The following is a 19435-nucleotide window of genomic DNA, read 5'->3' as shown; positions in this document are numbered from 1 at the left end:
CAGGTTTAGCCATTTTGTGACATTTGGAGTTCATTTTCTACTCAAAATGACATACTCAGAAATGATCCATGTATTGTGTATCAGGTATTGAGGTCTCTGTGTTCAGGACAGGGGCCACGTTAATTCTATTATATAGATATGATATCACAATAGCTACACTGTAAAAAAAAGTCTGTAAAATAGGCCACAATGTACTGTATAAATATGAAGGAATTTTCCGTATTGTTTTTTTTTTCTTCAGGTGTTTTACCTGTATTTTGTATTATACATTGCATTAGTTTGTGTTTTAATTGTCAACCAACATTTCTGTAAATGTTGGCAGAAAATTACATTTTCAGAAGGCCTTTATGAACCCCCTGGAGCCGTGTGGATTATGTTAATGATGGATGGATGCACTTTTTTGGGCTACCATTCACTGCCATCATAAAGCTTGGAAGAGCTAAGACATTTTTTAACATAACTTAACATTTTTTACATTGTATTCACCTGTAAGAAGAATTTCATACACCTTGTATAACTTGAGGGTGAGTAAGTCTCAATCAGCTCCCTAGTTCAGTTGTCAGGGCACTGATCAGGAAGTCAGGCCATTGACTTATGTCCTGATCAGTGCCCTGACTAGTGAACTAGGGAGCTGATTGAGACGCAGGGATAGACTCATTTTCATTTTTGGGTGACCTATCCCTTTAAAGCGGCTATGTGTGGAATTCAAAACTCTAGCCACCTGTTGGCCATTAAGTGAACTGCAGCCAGAAACTTCCTGCTCGTGCCAGCCTCACTCCTGCACACAGGTAACGTACAAGAGACAGAACATGATTCAAGGCCTCAATAGTCACGGCAAATTTCTTTTTCATGTTTTGCTTAGAAATAAAAAGAAGTTAGAAATAAAAAGGCAGTGATAGTTAACGAAGATCAAGATGGCGTCAACGCTGCAAAGAGCGACGTTATGACAATTGTAAACATTTAGATGAATGTAGACATGCTAAGGAGTGTTTTCCTCGCATAACAAAATAAACATCGGTTGGGAGAAATAAACCCGATGTGGATATGTTTGCACCAGCTCTGCAATTCATTCCCATCATGTTGACACGAGGTTATTAAAATTACACCGTCATAATAGTTTGATTTTAAATTTGAGAATAGCACTTTCTGATGGATGACTAGTTTGAATTAATATATTTACAGCATGGCTATTTCATCATATTCATAAACATTGTAAACATTTGTATAGTGTCAATGATCGGATGAAAGGTTCTCAGATAACTGTCACATCTTTTTTTGTTTTCTTTTTTGTTGTTGAATTTTTGTATTAAAGGGGTGGTTGATTACCCCTTTTTAAAAGATGTAAAATAAGTCTCTGATGTCCCCAGAGTGTATGTGAAGTTTTGGCTCAAAATACCCCACAGATCATTTTTATAGCATGTTAAAATTTCCACATTTTGAGGGTGAGCAAAAACATGCTGTTTTTGTGTCCCTTTAAATGCAAATGAGCTGCAGAGCTTCAAGAACTCCAGTTAGCAGCTCTAAAAACCTCATGCAGACAAGCAATGTAACTGTTCAGCCTTTTGTTTTTAAACCAGAGACGGACAATTGAGACTCAAGGAGAAGTGACAACGTAGAATAAGACAGGACATTTCTAATTTATCTCATGTGGAGTTAACTATTTTACAATTATTTGATTGGCATATTCTGTTATGATAATATCACCCCTCACATTTGTTGCATGTTCTCGGGGGCGGGTTTATGTAAATGTCAGGGTTAGTGATGTCACTAACCCAGGAGGAAGCTTGTGTAGTCCCTACCAACTGTTTGTTGTAGTCCTTAAAAAGCAAATTATTTAAAAGGAAATAACTTTGAGCGTCATAACTTTGCAGATATTGTTGCTCAAACAGCAACATTACACACTAACTAAAGTTTAAAAAGTGAAATCATAATCAATCACCCCTTTAAAATGTCTTAAAACCACTAGAACAGTGTTATATATTTTGTTGACTAAATCCAGAGAAACATTTTTTTTTTTGCAGTGTGCAACATTTCTCATATAGCAGCCGCCGAGCGAACGCACAGATTAATGTTAAAAATATCATTTTCAACACACTCAAATTTATCTAAAGCCCTATTCAGAGTCGGTAATTGTTTCTCATATGGGCTGCGTACGAAAACCCAGGCAGCTTACTCGGTTTTCTCACTGCCTTAGACGTTTTGTGCATGAAGTCACCTCACAAAACTAATTTGGGACAGACTTCTAAGGCAGGGTAACAAATAGAGAGAACTAAACAAATATTTAATTACTACATTAGTACTTTTTCACCTAATGACATCAGAAGTGTAAAATATTGGTAAAAAATTACATTTACACACAAACTGAGCCTCAAATGCAACTTTTGGGTGCCATCTTTTTTCCCCAGTTCAACTGTCTGTCTCAGAATTGAAAGCACAGGATTGTGGGATATCAAAGACAGCGAAGGAGACATGTATGCTGCCTTCAAAAATCAAATAGATTAAGGTATTTCAGGAAAGGAGTCAAGCTAACAATAGATTTGGACGTGCCTTGCTGCCTTCCTGCCTTGAAATGTGTCCTCAGAGGGCAGCATTTTCCAGGTCTCAGACACAGCTGTGGATGTCCGTAAAAATACATTTGCATGCCACCTCAGTGATAAAACTTGAGCATTCGGATGGTGAATTATTCACGGTGGAGGAGCGAGTTTTGTGATCCTGAGCACCTGGGAACACACTGCTCACACGGTCAGTCCAATGATTGTCTGCTGTAAAAATGTCATATGCTTGGAATAATATGAATAAAATCTTATTTAATGATAGGAAATTATTCATTATTTAATTATTTAAATCTCCTAATCAAAAATAAGATGTCATTTTAAAAATGTGGAAATAAGTTAATACAATGCTGCAAATGTAACGTTAATTACTGCCGTAATGACGGCTCATTTCAAATGTTTACGTATTTTTCTTCTCTTTCTCTTTTGAGCGGAGATGAAGGATTATTCTTGTAAATACTTTCCAGCATTTCAGTAATAAAAGTGTAGGCTAGATCTTTAAAATGCATCCAAATTACAGGGAAACGCAACCGTACGGTGCTCTGCAGTGGTCAAAAAAAGTCCCTGGCCGAATACCTTTTTATGACAAACACCAAGGTCATGCTGTCCGAATCCACATATCTGAGTTTTCAAGCATAAATCACTTCAAAATTCACTATTTATATCCTTTTTGACCACTGCAGAGCACCGTATGGTTGCACTTCGCTGTAATTTGGATGCAGTTAAAGATCTATAGCCTACACTTTTATTACTGAAATGCTGGCATTTCATGCTGGTAAAAAAAAGTATTTACAAGAGCAATATATTTCATTTCCACTCTAAAAATAAAAAGAATAAAAGCCTCATTTGAAATGCGCCGTTATTACAGTAGCAATATGTTAAAATAACCAAGCAGCATTATGTTAAGGCTACCTCATGTAAATACGAGGCTGTATTCACTTATTTCAATTCAGTTCCATCTGAAATAAAATGGCATCTTTTATTTTTAGTTTTTATTATCTTTTATCTTCCTTTGAAACTTAAATAATTAGGATATTACTTTCATATTAATAAATGAAATATGCATTTATTCTTATACCAAGCATGTGACATTATATTTACAGTATAAAATCATATTATTGACCACGTGAGCAGCACGTTCCCAATAACAAAACTCGTTCCTCCACCGTGAATAAATCATCATCCGAATGCACGACTTTTAGGTTTTATCACTGAAGTGGCGTGCACATTTATATTTACGGACGTCACGACCAAACGTTAGTGATTGGTTAAGGCAGAGCCAGAGCGGCTCTGGGCAGATCCAATATCTTTAAAGGGGTGATGAACTGAGAAATCAACTTTCCCTTGAGCTTTTGATATATAGAAGGTCATGATAATAAAAGATTATCCTGTAAGTTTCAGAGCTGAAAACGTCCTTTTTAGTCAAAGAGAGGCTTTTATAGACACCAGGCCCAGAAAATGATCGTGAGCTTCATTCTTACGTCATCGCGCTACGACAGAGTACCCGCCTTAATGGAAGTTAAAGGGATAGTTGAATTTTCATTTTTGGGTGAACTATGCCTTTAATGCTTGTCAGTGGAGAGTGGCCAAACTCTCTGTACAAATGAAATGTACCAGAGTCTGGTAGTAGGACCAGGCTAAACAGACATTAAAAACAACTAGTTATTTTGGAAAAATTAAGAAGAACAATTTTTGGTGTATGGGAAAAGCGTTTTTTTTTTTTTTTTTTTGCTTTTTTTTGAGTGAAGATAGTGGGAAAGGACTGCATTTGAGTCCGAGCTATTTGGTAAATGGAATTAGATGTCAGGAGCAGTTGTAAGCTTTCAAGCTTTTATTTTCTTCCTATTGACCTTTGGAAGTTGCCATTTTTTGGACTAAAATAGCTCAGTTGAATGGTGGCATCTCCGCATGGGTCTAATAATCCACTTTCTGGCACTGAGAACATTTACAGCTGGCATTCAATTGTGCTGATCAGAATTATGAGTGCATTTGTTCTGTTTTGCATTCTGTTATGAAGTGTTATTCTAGAGTGCCATTTAATATACTACTGTAGTTTTTGTTAATATTTTAAATTAGATTTTATTTCCACATTTAAAGGTGCCATGAACCGGCTTTTTTACATTTTTTATACTGTTGTCTGAGGTCAACTAATGACGTTTGTGTGGTTTTTACATTCAAACACATCATAACTAATAAGTAATAGGCTATTTTCTACACTGGTTTGAGGCTCTCTCCTGAACATAGACAGTAAAAGAAATGGACCGAGCGATCCCATTACGTCAACGGCGAAATAATGAAGTCAACCTAGGGGCACTCACTTCCTGATGGCTGAGCGAACTGCGCAGGCTCAGACGGAGCTTGAGGACGTAGATGTGACGTGAGCCTCCTGTCTGACAGCTGTAGGTCTTCTAGTAGTTGTGGAAAGTGAAATCTGAATCACGTTGTTTAAATATTTTCTCCCGTTGCTTTTGGCTCACTATGGGCTTCTCCCCATTCTTCCCCCTTGACTTTATCAGACTTTATGTCTCCACGTCCCCCCGACTGTCTCATAGACAGTAAAAGATTGCCTGCGAGCGTCTCCTCAGGTCTATACGGTAATTTCTCAACTGTGCGACAGAGTCGCGTTGGTTATGACGCAATCTATTTTTACAAAAACAGCTTCTGCGGGGCGATAGTGTAAGATACAAGGTAATGGAGCCTTTTTTACATTGTCGTGTTTCTTTAGAAATAAACAATGGACAAATGGAGTCTTTAAACATCTCAGATGTAAAGTTATTCACTGTCAAAGTGACTCAAAAATGAATGGGAGTCAATGGGATGCTAACAGCAGGTGATGGCTTGGTTAGCAATGGCAGCCCCTAGGGGTGGAACCGTGGAACGCTTTCCAAGCGCTAGATTACCCCCTTGCTCCTGAATGCTGGGTTTTGATGGGCGTGACGCACTGGACACTTGGAAGTTAACGCCCACGGCTAGGATTGGATAAGATTTGCATATTTAATGAGCTTTAGCTCCGCTGTCAGTTCACATGAGGGAGAGAGATTGAGGGAGAAGTGTCAACCGTGATCACAGGGCTCGTAAACGTCTTTATCAAACAAACACAATGGTTTATTTCTCATTCACCCACGATTGATTGGACTATTATTTTTATATTACACAAAGCCCGCTAGATCGGTCGATATAAGCGCGAACCGTGCCGCCCTTTGAATGTCAAGTCGAGACTCGAGAGACAACAGCACAGATGCAGTGAAATGAAGTGAACAGGCCCCATGTGAGCTGGAACTTCATTAAAAATAAAGTTCAACCCCTCATTCCTAATATTGGGATCAGAAGGAAGCTTATGCAGCGACTGTGTTCTTCCACAACCAGGAATAATATCTCGCTATCTTCCTCAGCATGTTTATTGTTGTTGGCTAGATAGCACGAGCCGATCACCGCTACTGGATTAGACGTGCGGTAGAGGTGTGTGTGTTTTGTAGTGCTATGAGTAAGAATGAAGCACAAGATCGTTTTCTGGGCCTGGTGTCTATAAAAGCTTTTCTTTGACTAACAAGGAAGTCTTCAGCTCTGAAACTTACAGGATATTCTTATATTATCATGACCTTTTATATATCAAAAGCTCAAGGGAAAGTTGATTTCTCAATTCATCACCCCTTTAAATTTTAGTTTGTTTTTGTAATTTGGTTGTTATTAGTATTTTAAATAGTTCTGTATAGTTTGCCTTAATTTTAGTTTTAGTGAATGAGAAATGTTAAATAAGAACATATATTATTTCAGTTTATTTTACTTATCATTATAAGTAATTAAACATTTTTGTTTTATTTATTTATTATGATAACCCTGGTTATAAATGATGGCTTATGGATACCACATTTCACATCCAGTACTCTCCTAAGACCCAGGAAAACAAAGTCTTTTGAATTTAGTATTTTTTCATGTCATTACATTTAGAGCATAAGAGGGGTTTTATTTTTTATTTTAATATATTGTATTCATATGTTATGCTATGCTATCCTTATGAGGATAAGTGGACACTGGAATAAAGTTATGTAAAAAATAAAATGACCAGCCCTGGATGTGCTATAATCAGTCTTCAGGTTGCAGGATATGAAAGATATAATGGAATGAATTGATATACGATTTTACTTTAAGCACTATGTGTGTAAAATGGCCATACATGGGTTTTCTCATTCAATGCAATGCATCTATATAGATATATCTATACACAGTCTCTAATTTGCATTTTAATGTGTTCTTGGAGTGACATGCAATAAAAAAAGAAGTGTAATAATGGAAGTAATAATTTGCAACATTTTCATAATTTCATATCTAATATATTGTAGGAACGTTAATTTCTTTCCCTATTCACTTGTTGTGTCAAAATGCCTGATAAACATGGCTTAAGTGAGTCCCAGTATAAAATAAAAAAAAATAAAAATCAATGCCCTGTTTTGTAACAAAAAGTCATATTTTGATTAGAAACCCTATATAATTTTTCCTAAGATACTGATTTATAACAAACAATTTGACAATTCTGACTGAAAAGATAATTACAAAATATTATCATATTTCCATAAGAGTGCTAGTCATTTCTAAAGACCAAGGAGGAGTTGTAGGCGTCTCAAGTCATATTTACAGGACACCCAGACTCAAAAATGTATGGTGTCAGAGTTGTATCCAATGTAATGTCCTTGTTGGAGGATAGAATCACTCATGAGGCATCCCAGTTTATTATGCAGTCGTTTCATGCGCTGTAATTGAGACATCCAAGTAATTGAAAAAGAAAAAGAAAAACACTGCGATTTGCTTTTCTTTCTTTTTCCAAAGGGAAAATGGCACATTAAATGATACAATGTTAACATTCATGGAAAGGAATGGGATTCCGCCAGGTTGTCATGGCAACCTACAGAAGCAAACACCTGTGAATTAGAAGTGCTCAGTCCCCCCTCCTCCAACAGGAAGTGCTTTAATTAGAGCCAGAACAGGAGAGCCGAGAGGACAATGCGCTTCGTTTCTCCAACCCACCAATTAACACGCGCCATCTATCAAATCACATAGAATTAGTTCTCAGCTCAACAATTCTGACTCGTGCTGGAGAGAGAAATTATGCTTAATAATCCTATCAAAACTCATCTTTTCTAAGGCAAAGTCTCCATTAAGCCTCTATCTCTTGATTATGGGTTTCAGTTCAGATGTAGATGTACTTTTCTTGATGGGATTGGAGTTCACAGCAGATGTTATCACAACCTCTAACTAGGACAGAGAGTAAACATTATAATGGGTTATGCTATGAACAGACAATAGACGAGGATAAAAAAAGCAACTTTATTGACGTCAGAACATACTTTTCAGAGATATTTTGAAGGTGAAAATGAATGATCACTGGAGTAATGATCCTGAAAATTCAGCTTTGCGTCACAGGAATAAATAAAAATGTAAAAGATATTCAAATAGAAAACTTTTTTTCCACTAATAATACAGTTTTACTGTATAAAAGAAATCCGGCCTTTTGAGCACTTTAGTTTTCTATTTGAATATCTTTTAAATTTGTATTTATTCCTGTGACGCAAAGCTGAATTTTCAGGATCATTACTCCAGTGATCATTCGTTTTCACCTTCAAAATATCTCTAAAAAGTATGTTCTGACGTCAATAAAGTTGCTTATTTTATCCTCGTCTATTGTAGAAGTCAAGTAGGAGATGATATGTGGGCGTGGATGTGGGGGAGGTCATTCATATTAATTATTTTGTAAAGTTACACAAGTGCAGAATGAGATGTTTCTGCAGCCTACTATCAATGAGTAATGTTTTTGGTCTGGTGAAGAAGTTATGTAAATGTTTTCACAGTGCTGAACTGTTTATCCCATAAGATCAAGGAAAATTAGATTCCTCATATGACTCTCTTGAATATTTGTCTCTTTAGATTAATCACTAAAACCACGGGTGCATTGCAAAAAAAATTTAAGCAGCTTAAATCATAAGCAGATGATTTAAATAGGACATTTAAAAAGTCGCTGTTTGGATTAAATAGGCTAATTAGGTGTGTAGCAATAACTCGTGTCACAGCCCAACGATAGCAGTTTTTATTTCCACGTCCAGCTCCACGTTTAAATAGCAAATGCACTCGCGCCCATCTGTTTGCCCATGGCTGTGATGGTCTGAAAACCAGGGGTGTTCAGTCGCATTGTTGCCGCATTGCTATTTTAAAGCAAATGAAAACGACTGTGCCATTGACCAAAAAAAACCCTGCTCTAAAGTCAGTTGTAATAATAGCAGTATTTTCTCTGTTATTTAAAGGACACTTTAGTAATATGCGCCTATACACTGTAAAAATCGAACTTATGTTTTGTATGACTAATTCAGCTTTTAAAGTTTATTCAACTATTTAACGTGAAAAAAGTTGAGATAAGACACATTTAAATGATGTTTACTTTACTTAATTAAATCAAGCTGTGTCAAATATGTTTGTGTTCAATCAACCTAATATATTTAAAACTGAAGTTTACTTAATTCATTTGCGTTAAAACTACATTAAATGTTTGTGCTGACATAACTAACTGAGCGGTGGATCTGTTGTTCCCAGCATGCTTTGCAAGGGACTGCACTAGGAGAGAAAATGTGTTATTTTATGTGTTTTTCAGTAAAGGGAAAGATGTTATTAGTTTATGTTAGTGTGTGATGTTCAGTTATGTTGGACATTGAGGAGTTTCTGCAATTTTGTGGTTAGCATTATGTAGAAGAGTGTGTGTGTGTGTGTGTGTGTGTGTGTGTGTGTGTGTGTGTGTGTGTGTGTGTGTGTGTGTGTGTGTGTGTGTGTGTGTGTGTGTGTGTGTGTGTGTGTGTGTGTGTGTGTGTGTGTTTAGGCTGTGGGCACTAATATACAAATTCATTGGATGGAATTCCTGCTCTCAACTCAATATTTTTAGTTTGTCCAATGAGTTACTTTTGCTTTTTTTTTTTATATCCTTGTTGTTATTTAAATTAAATTGATAACAGTGTTACATTATTACACATTACACAATAAACATTTATAAATTTAACATAACATCATTAAGTAAATGGCACATATAAATATTATGTAACAGTGACAAATGGTTTGCATTTACTCAAAGAAATTATGCCAGCTTTATTTTAATTTTTTTTGTTCATATAGCTAACTTGTTATTTGTAATAATTGCTCAATATAGTTGTGTGCAACCACTTACCACATATTTTTAAAGTAAATTCAAGTAATTTTTTTGAGTGTAGGCAGATGCACAACTCGTGTACACACTGCTTTTTACACACAGAGTTTATTGCATGTTACTCCCAAAACACACCCATGACACATTAAGAGACTACATACAACACTTTTGGACCATTTGCCTGAAATGCACTATGTTCCAAAAGGCACTGATTTTTTCTGTCGTTAAACTAGCAAAAGTGGATTCGGACGCACCGTAAGTGCACCTGCGCCATGTGCTCAGATCGTTAAAATAGGGACCTTAGTGTCAGTACTGCATAACTGCTAAATATAATGTTGAATATTATAATAATAATAATGCAATCGGGGAGTATTGTGGGTTCTGATAATGGCAAATATTTTATGTTTCCAGTAAAAAGTGGCCTACATTATTTTAAATGTATGTAGTCATTGACAGAGTGCAAGCGTATTTGTCTAAAACAATTCAGAAGCTTGAGAATCATGAATATTTTTAAGCTTGGAACTCTACAAGAACAAAGAAATGTATTCATTTTCTCGAGGTGGCAAGAACAAAGTTCGTTCAGGCCAGGACATTCCATACTTCACAAGAAAAGCAGGTGCCGATCATCTGCAATTGTCATTTTGTTCTCACAGCCCCACAGCCGAGAACTTTTTTCTCTGTTCTTGTGGAGCCTTTATTCAGGTGTCACCGTTGTTCCGAGCATTTGGGTTACGGGCAGCACCAAGTCCAAGCCTATTCCTTTCCAACCCCAATTCAAGACCAAATTTACCAATTTAATCAACAGTACATTTTTTGTTAAGCTTTTACTAAATGTCTTTGATTATCACAATGCCATTGTAAGGTGAGTGATATGTATTGAATCGTGAGATGAGAGTATCTTTATACCCCTAAGGCAAGTGCTTAAGAGTCTGTGATTGGATATATATGTACGCGTTAAAAAAAGTATACTTTTGGCTTTAGTACAAGCATGTTGTAGCGGACCCCGGCCGAATGATGGCCAAAACTTTACTGATGAGTTTTATGACGTTTATTGTACATTACACAAAGATAAATCATCTTATTTCTCTCCAGAAAATCACAGTAAGTGCACATTAAAGTCTTGTCCATGAACTCTCTCTCTCTCTCTCTCTCTCTCTCTCTCTCTCTCTCTCTCTCTCTCTCTCTCTCTCTCTCTCTCTCTCTCTCTCTTTCTCTCTCTCTCTCTCTCTCTCTCTCTCTCTCTCTCTCTCTCTCTCTCTCCCTTGCATTATCATCAGCATACAGTGAATAAACACTCATTATAGTAAACAAATATATACAGACCGTATGTCTTTTCAGGGGGTGCTTCATAACATGGTAAACTTTTTATCCATAAAACGGCTCAGATGAACTGTAATAAAGTGCTCGCTCTCCCTTTCATTACTGCCGTGATTAGTGCCGCTCCGGAGACTATAAGCTGGATCACGAACAGTTGGCACTAATCCATCAAGATACTTTTTAACAAAACTTGTTTTTGTATTGTCCCTTTGTAATGACCTTCATTCACAAAGCAGTCTAGTGTAAAATGAATTGCACAGACATAAACGTGCATTCAACAACAAAACACCTGAGTTGCTTACGATACATTCTTGTTGCGACAGCTGCCCTGGCCTGGAGAAAAAAAGTTTTCCCTTTTTGTAATACAAGACAGAATAATATGCTTTATCTTTTCGCTACACTGCTCAGCCACACGTCAAGTAGTCACTAGCTGAATGTTATTTTGATGGGTTTGTGTGTGCGATCATGTGTGATGATCCTACACAGATCAGGCATAACATTATGACCACTGACAAGTGAAGTAAATAACACTGATTATCTCTTCCTCATGTCACCTGTTAATAGCTGTGATATATTAGGCAGCAAGGGAACATGTTGTCCTCAAAGTTGATGTGTTAGAAGCAGGAAAAATGGGCAAACGTAAGGATTTGAGCGAGTTTGACAAGGGACAGATTGTGATGGCTAGACGACTGGGTTAGAGCATCTCCAAAACTGCAGCTCTTGTTGGCTGTTCCCGGTCTGCAGTGGTCAGTATCTATCAAAAGTACTCCAAGGAAGGAACAGCGGAGAACCGGCCACAGGGTCATGGGTGGCCAAGGCTCATTGATGCACGTGGGGAGCGAAGGCTGGCCCGTGTGGTCCGATCAAACAGACGAGCCACTGCAGCTCAAACTGCTCCAGAAGTTAATGCTGGTTCTGATAGAAAGGTGTCAGAATACACAGAGCATCTCAGTTTGTTGCGAATGGGGCTGCATAGCCGCAGACCAGACAGGGTGACCATGCTGACCCCTGTCCACCTCCAAAAGCGACAACAGTGTGCACAAACGGGTGCCTCATTTACACGGGAACACATGGCAACAGAACGCACTATGGGAAGAAGGCAAGCTGGTGGAGGCAGTGTTCTGCTGGGAAACCTTGGGTCCTGCCATTCATGTGGATATTATTTGACACGTACCACCTGCCTAAGCATTGTTGCAGACCATGTACACCCTTTCATGGAAACAGTATTCCCTGGTGGCTGTGGCTCTTCTAGTAGGATAATACGCCTGCCACAAAGCAAAAATTATTCAGGAAGGTTTGAGGAGCACAACAACGAGTTTGAGATGTTAACTTGGTCTCCAAATTCCCCAGATCTCAATCCAATCGAGCATCTGTGGGATGTGCTGAACAAACAAGTCCGATCCATGGAGGCACCACCTCGCAACTTACAGGGCTTAAAGGATCTGCTGCTAACATCTTGGTGCCAGATACCACAGCACACCTTCAGGGGTCTAGTGGAGTCCATGCCTTGATGGGTCAGGGCTGATTTAGCAGCACAAGTAGGACCAACAAAATATTTAACCAGCAGCCATATCACCCTGTAGCCCAAGACTGGTTTCCCACTGAAGCTAAGCAGGGCTGAGCCTGGTCAGTACCTGGATGGGAGACCAACTGGGAAAACCAGGAGCTGCTGGTAGAGGTGTTAGTGAGGCCAGAAGGGGGTGCTCACCCTGTGGTCTGTGTGGGTCCTAACACCCAAGTATAGTGATGGGGACACTATACTGACAAAGAGCACCGTCTTTCGGATGAGACGTTAAACCGAGGTCTTGACTCTCTGTGGTCATTAAAAATCCCAGGATGTCTTTCGGAAAAAGAGTAGGGGTGTAACCCCGGCATCCTGGCCAAATTTGCCCATTGGCCTCTGTCCATCATGGCCTCCTAATTAATCCCCATATCCTGATTGGCTTCATCACTAGGTCTCCTCTCCACCAATCAGCTGGTGTGTGGTGAGCGTTCTGGCGCAATATGGCTGCCGTCGCATCATCCAGGTGGATGCTGCACATTGGTGGTGGTTGAGGAGATTCCCCCCTTCAATGTAAAGCGCTTTGAGTGCCTTGAAAAGCGCTATATAAATTGAACGCATTATTATTATTATTATTAGGAAGTGGTCATAATCTTATGCCTGACCGGTGTACAGTAGGCTACACATTAACATAACATTCAGTCAATCAATTAGCATTTTGATGCATTTTACCAACATGAACAGTTAAGGGCAGAACATATTTGAACCATGTCAAGTGGGGACTAACAACCTTTAACAAAGCTTGTGTAAATAAATGTGTTCTGGTTCTTTACGAAATGAAAAAATCAGGGTTAAAAGAACTGTTGCCTGCATATAACATACTAAAAACATAATAATCACTGCAATAAAGATCCAATCATAGACTCTTAGGTATTTTCCTATTTGCCATCCTGAGTACTAATTGCGAACTGTACCGGAGTTCACATGAACTGAAACTTTTTCAACTTTTTTCAACTTTCATACCAACCAAATAAATCCAAATCAAAATGACTCGGGTCGCCTCAAAAAGATGTGGAAGTGGCCTAAAACTCAATCATGTGAATTTGAAATCAGTTTATCTTTCTACAAGAGTCATAGTGACAGAACGCATTACGAAAATGGAAATGTTCTGTGTCTCGTCAGTGCAGAAGTATCTCCTAATGAGCATGCTGTGCTGAATGTGACTGTTTCACTTAGACAGGCTGATGAATCAGTCGAAAATAAACACATGTCCTTCCGTCCTCACAGCACCTCCGCTCTGATATCTGCATATGTCATCCGACACACATGTATACTTATAATTAGACATTTAGAGAAGAAGGATACAGAAAAAAAGTGTTTCTCCTGGAAAGCATTGAGACTAAACGAAAGTCCTCTTTTGGATGTTTCTCTAATAAATGTCCACATTTATAAAGGCACAATGCATGGGAACGAATTCTATATAATGTATATTGAAATATTTTAACAGTTGAGTTATAATTGGAAAGTGTATTATACGGTATGCATAAACTTCTGATCGAAGACAATAAAATCATTTAGGCCTGAACACAGTAGGCTATGTTTTCCAATCACTATAGTGTAGTCTGGTTCACAAAAAAATTATTCATTAATTATAATTCATTACATTTATAAAGCGCTTTTCTAGGCACTCAAAGCGCTTTACATAGAAGGGGAATCTCCTCAACCACCACCAAAAATGACTTTTATGGACCGTTTTTCTTTTTGTGGTATTCAGAAACGTACCACATACGCATTACTTGTCTGATTCACAAATAAATCTTGTTGTGAATTACTAACATACCTCATAATCAATGTAGTCCAAATCACGAAAAATGACTTATCATGAGACGGTTTACGGAGCAAATAAGATTATGATTCGCTATTATGAGCCGGTTCCTTTTAGTATAAAAAGCATACAGCACAAGAATAAAAACAATTCTGATTGGCAAACAAATTACTTTCATTATTTATGAACCATATCTTTTAAAGGGTTAGTTCACCCAAAAATGAAAATTCTGTCATTAATTACTTACTCTAATGTCGTTCGACACCCGTAAGACTTCCGTTGATCTTCGGAACAATAATGAATTATATATATTTCAATTATATAATCATGAATCGTTACACTGATTCATACCTCTGGTTCGAAACTTTGTTTTGAAATCGGCCCATCACTATATAAGTCATTATTTTGTTTGTTTTTTTGCGCACAAAAACTATTCTTGTTTATTCATAAAATTAATGTAGCGCAACTGTACTGAGATGAACATTTTAACAACGTCTTTATTGCGAGAGAGGAACAAGACCCATAGACATCGCTGAGCCATCGGATTTCAGCAAAAATATCTTCATTTGTGTTCTGAAGATGAACGGAGGTCTTACGGGTGTCGAACAACATTAGGGTAAGTAATTATTGACAGAATTTAACTTTTTTGGGTGAACTAACCCTTTAAGTGGATAAAAAACATACTACATAACTAAATAACAACTGGCTCACAAGAGTCATTTGTTCCCGAATCGGAAACTTATTTGCGCTTATGGATGCTTTTAAATTCACTAAAAGGAGAACCAACTCATAAGAGTTTTTTCTTTTCTTTCCTGAATCGGACTGGGCTAGTTATGAGGTATGTTTGTAATTCAGTAAAAAGAACTAGCTCATAAGAGTCATTTGTTTGTGATTTTAACTACATTTTGCATGATATTTGTTTGTGTTTGTTTCTGATTCATTCTGAACACGATTCTCCTACGGATTCTGAATAGGCAACTAAACAAAATAGCATGTCATTTACTAGAGGTTCTGGCAAATTGTTTATTTCTGCAACGCATTTAAAAATCTTAAATTAATTACATTCGTTTTTTTATCGGTTTGAATGAATGATTCAATGACTCACTCAAAGACTTCACTTGTTTCATTACTGGATGAATCAGCGCTTATGAACAAATCTCTTGAATGAATGATTCAATGACAAATTCATTTTTAACAGTCACTTGTCACCACCTACTGGTGTAATTGATGTAAATATGTGAAGCATAAAGTTACTTTCAAAAGGTGATTTACTCTATTTTGATCGCTGTCGTAGAGATCAGTATTTTTATCCGAACTATAAACTTTCATCCCAGTTCTTCTATGATAATTTGAATTATTGTAAGACAGAATTAATGATACTGTGTGGTTGAAAAAACTGTTTGTGACGCTCTCTCTGGATCAGCAGCCGCACAAACACAGATTTGAATACGATTTAGGAATAAGATCGCTTGGGTGTTTGAATAGAGATCACAATCTCTTAATGATTAATCGTGCGCTTCTTTTGTAAAGTAATGCTCCAGAACAGCCTATCAGCAAATAGAGGCTTCCCCAGTATACGATGATTTATCATAGGCTCTTAAATATGTGAGATGGATTTAAACTGTCAGTGTCCGCTGCCTCGCGGTTTAGGATAGTCACCGGTGAAGGTTTTGGGAATGTGTGTGTTCTTCTGTTCTTCTGTTCTTCATCAACTAATCAATGATTTCATTTTTGCAGCTTCAGAGTCTTGGCTCAAAACCAATGGGCTCCATGAGCAGAAATGGCGTTCTTGCTGCAGTCAATGGATAGATTTCTCCAGGTATGATGGATATGCTTGCATACAACTGTTTGGATTGTGGAGTAAAGTCTACTGTTTCACTTGCTATTTAAAACATTTTTTTTTCCGGTTGCACTGTAAGCTTTAAGCTAGTATTCCCTTCTGAACATGGGTAAAGAGTCCAGTTTCAGTGTTCACAAGGGAATGTTCTGTTTTATTCCGGTCATAAGCACTAGATCCTCCCAAATCAACTCACTAGCTCTATGGTTGCTGAACCGGCGACTGATGGCCATCTGTGTTGTGTCAAAAGCACCAAATTAACCCACACAGACAGCAGCAATTGCTCTAGTATCGTTCTCTTGGGTTTGTATGTGTGTGTGTAGTTTTGCATCAGGGTACAGGGTTTTTTGTTGTTGTTGCTGTTATGAAGACTTACCCCTTATTCTTAAAGGTGGGGTAAGTGTTATTTCAAAACCGTTTTAGAAAAAGGACTCGGGCCGAGTGGAATAACAAACTTGTAGCCAATCAGCAGGTAAGGGGCGTGTCTATGGTGAGAAGAGAGGCTCAGTGCGTGTCATTATTCAAAACACAGACAGGACACACATAACTGACATTAGCCAAGAAAGAACTAATACATGCTGCTTTTGCTTGAATATGCTCGTGTGTCATGTTCACTTGTTTGTCCATTTGCGATCGTATCGCCGTTCACTTCAGCGATGATAAAGACCCGTTCATTTCCACACCGTATGGAGCATCTAAATCCCCTCAGTGTTTCAAGGTTTCAAGCGTCAGCTCACACAATGTGTTCGACAGGTAAGATACTATACTCCTAATATACCGGTATGTTTGTTTCCTCTTTACATCTATATTACCCATCGTAATGGGTATGTAATTACCCATTACATAATTGTAATATGTCGTTAGCTGGACTATCAAGCTTGTATAGCCTAACGTTATCGAGTTGTTGATGAGAACGGTTTGTGTTTTGTGATCGCTATAACTCTAATCTTGTCATAATTGTAGTATGTTCGTTATTTGGATTGTCGGCTCGTGTCGAGTTGTTCATGAGAACGGTTTGTGTTTTTGTGTTGGTGACTTTTTCATTGAATATTCGACCTGGATTAGTTACACACAGATTCTGCCATAGTCTGTGTTACGTATGTGTGGGGCGGAGCTATCACAATAGGGGGGGGGGGGACCTTTTAGGGGTAGGGGCGTGTTTCATTTGGTGATTTGAAATATCAACAACGGTTACCAGATAGCACTTATCCCACCTTTAACATTTATTGAGGTCTTATTTTGGTGGCATAAACATAAAATCATATGTTTTTATCATCATATCATTTTAATGTTAGTCAAGTTTTCTCATGCTAAAAGGTTTCATGACCATGTTCGACCTTCTCTTAATTACTTAGCCTTAAACAGGCTATTTTGGGTGGCTGTCTGTACACACTCTTTTTGTATGCTCTTCCACATGAGCTGTGGGTTTAAAAAAGGCTAAATAAATTATTCAGCATCACCAATTGACTACTCATCCGTGTTTTAATGAAGTGGTTTGTTTAACGTTTTGTTTTTGGTTTAATGCATTCATTTGCCACGATTGCTCTATAGATTGGCCTGTCTTACAAAGATGTAAATACTACGATCAGATTTAAGTGTGTAACCATTGCATATCGACATGAAATATCAATTCAAAATCACCTACATGTATTATAGCTGCATATTTATACTCGAATACGTCTACTCGCGATCACGGTGCTTGATGCCCAAGGGAACGTCTGCCAATTCCACCAAGTGGTTGAAACGTATAATTTTTTGAATTAAAATTACTTTTTTTATTGTTTTGTTTAAATGTTCACAGAGTCAGTTTTTTAGAATACAACAAAGCTGTGGGATTTTAACATGTCTGTTTTTAAATGTTAAAAGTAACTTTAATTCATACAAATTAAATGTTTCAACCATAGACCGTAAAAAAATATGGACGACTCGACATCATCCGTTTCCGCTTGCCACATTTGAAGCTTTCAGGCGGCCTGCACGGCGCTGACATCTTGGGACTGAGTCTGCGCAGTAGCGATTTTGGGACCAGAGTTGTGCAGTAGAGCGCGGGAAGTAGAGCAGGAAGTACAGTCGCGATATCAAAAGCCCGCCCACACTCTCACAGAATCACAGAACAATTACAGCTTTCCTGTAGCTCAACCAGTAGAGCGTGGCGCTAGCAACGCCAAGGTCATGGGTTCGATTCCCAGGGAAAGCAAGAACTGACAATGATGTAAAATTGTGTACATTGAATGCAATGTAAGTCGCTTTGGATAAAAGCGTCTGCCAAAATGCATAAATGTAAATGTAAAATGTAATTAATTATGTTGGTGTGAAATAAACAATTATGGAAATGTAGAAATTAAAGCTAAAGCTCCTATCTGCTCCCAAAAATCCCGATAAAAGTCCATTAGTGCCTCAGTGACAACTTCACTCAGAGAAGACGTCGATCTCAGCTGTCAATCATGACGTCACACCCCCCCGTTTTTATAGCATCAGATAACTAACTAAAACTAAACTTATTTTAAAAACGAACACTTGAAATAAAATCATCGTGATGATAACTGCCTTCAATGACATAAACTAACTTTGGGGGGGAAAAAATGTAACTGTAATTTTATTGTTTAGTTTTTGCCACTCCGAGAGCCCCCTCGTGGTCGGGAGCATTTCCGTTGTGTTGTGCCGATTTCGTTGTGTTTGATTGATTGAGAAATGATTTGGGGATTTTTTTATATAGTGTATATATATTTTTATTTTAGTTGTTCAGTTCTCAATTTTTAAAATGTATTGTTATTATTTTAAAATATTATTCAAGTAGATTTTTTTTCGCTGCGTTTTATTTATCTCTATTTAGAAATTTTAGAACTTCAGCTTATTTTAGTTAGTTGCCAACTTTAGTTTATTTCATAAATTGAATGAACAAAAATGCTTGCTTTAATTAACAGTAAAAACTACTTTCAACTCTATTGACTATTTCCCCATGTTTAAATGCTTTAGGCTGAATTCCACAGATTTTCCCTTTAACAATCACACTTCATCAACACATTTTTTCTTCTCAATCAATCTCGTTCCCCCCAAAGCAATTATACTCTCTGTATTTCCTGTGATTACTCTATGAAACTGAAAATGCTCAAATAATCATTCAGGGAATGTTTTGTCCTCCTCATTAGGAGACGTGTGACTGTCGTTTAAGGAAGACGAGTGGCCCATTTACTGCGACTGTCACTAACCTTCCCAGCCTTTT

At 37.6% G+C, this 19435-nt stretch overlaps 1 non-coding gene and 1 pseudogene across 1 annotated transcript; both read left to right on the top strand.

The window, feature by feature from the left end:
• Window positions 1–12608: 12608 nt before the first annotated feature.
• On the top strand, window positions 12609–12724 carry LOC137090406 (5S ribosomal RNA; annotated as a pseudogene).
• A 5610-nt stretch (window positions 12725–18334) lies between these two features.
• trnaa-agc (transfer RNA alanine (anticodon AGC)) lies at window positions 18335–18409 on the top strand. Its single transcript has one exon. It is a non-coding gene; the product is annotated as a tRNA-Ala (tRNA).
• The last annotated feature ends 1026 nt before the right edge of the window (window positions 18410–19435 follow it).

Source organism: Pseudorasbora parva, chromosome 9 (genome assembly GCF_024679245.1).
Source record: "Pseudorasbora parva isolate DD20220531a chromosome 9, ASM2467924v1, whole genome shotgun sequence".
Lineage (NCBI taxonomy): Eukaryota > Metazoa > Chordata > Actinopteri > Cypriniformes > Gobionidae > Pseudorasbora > Pseudorasbora parva.
This window is presented reverse-complemented; position numbering and strand designations above follow the sequence as displayed.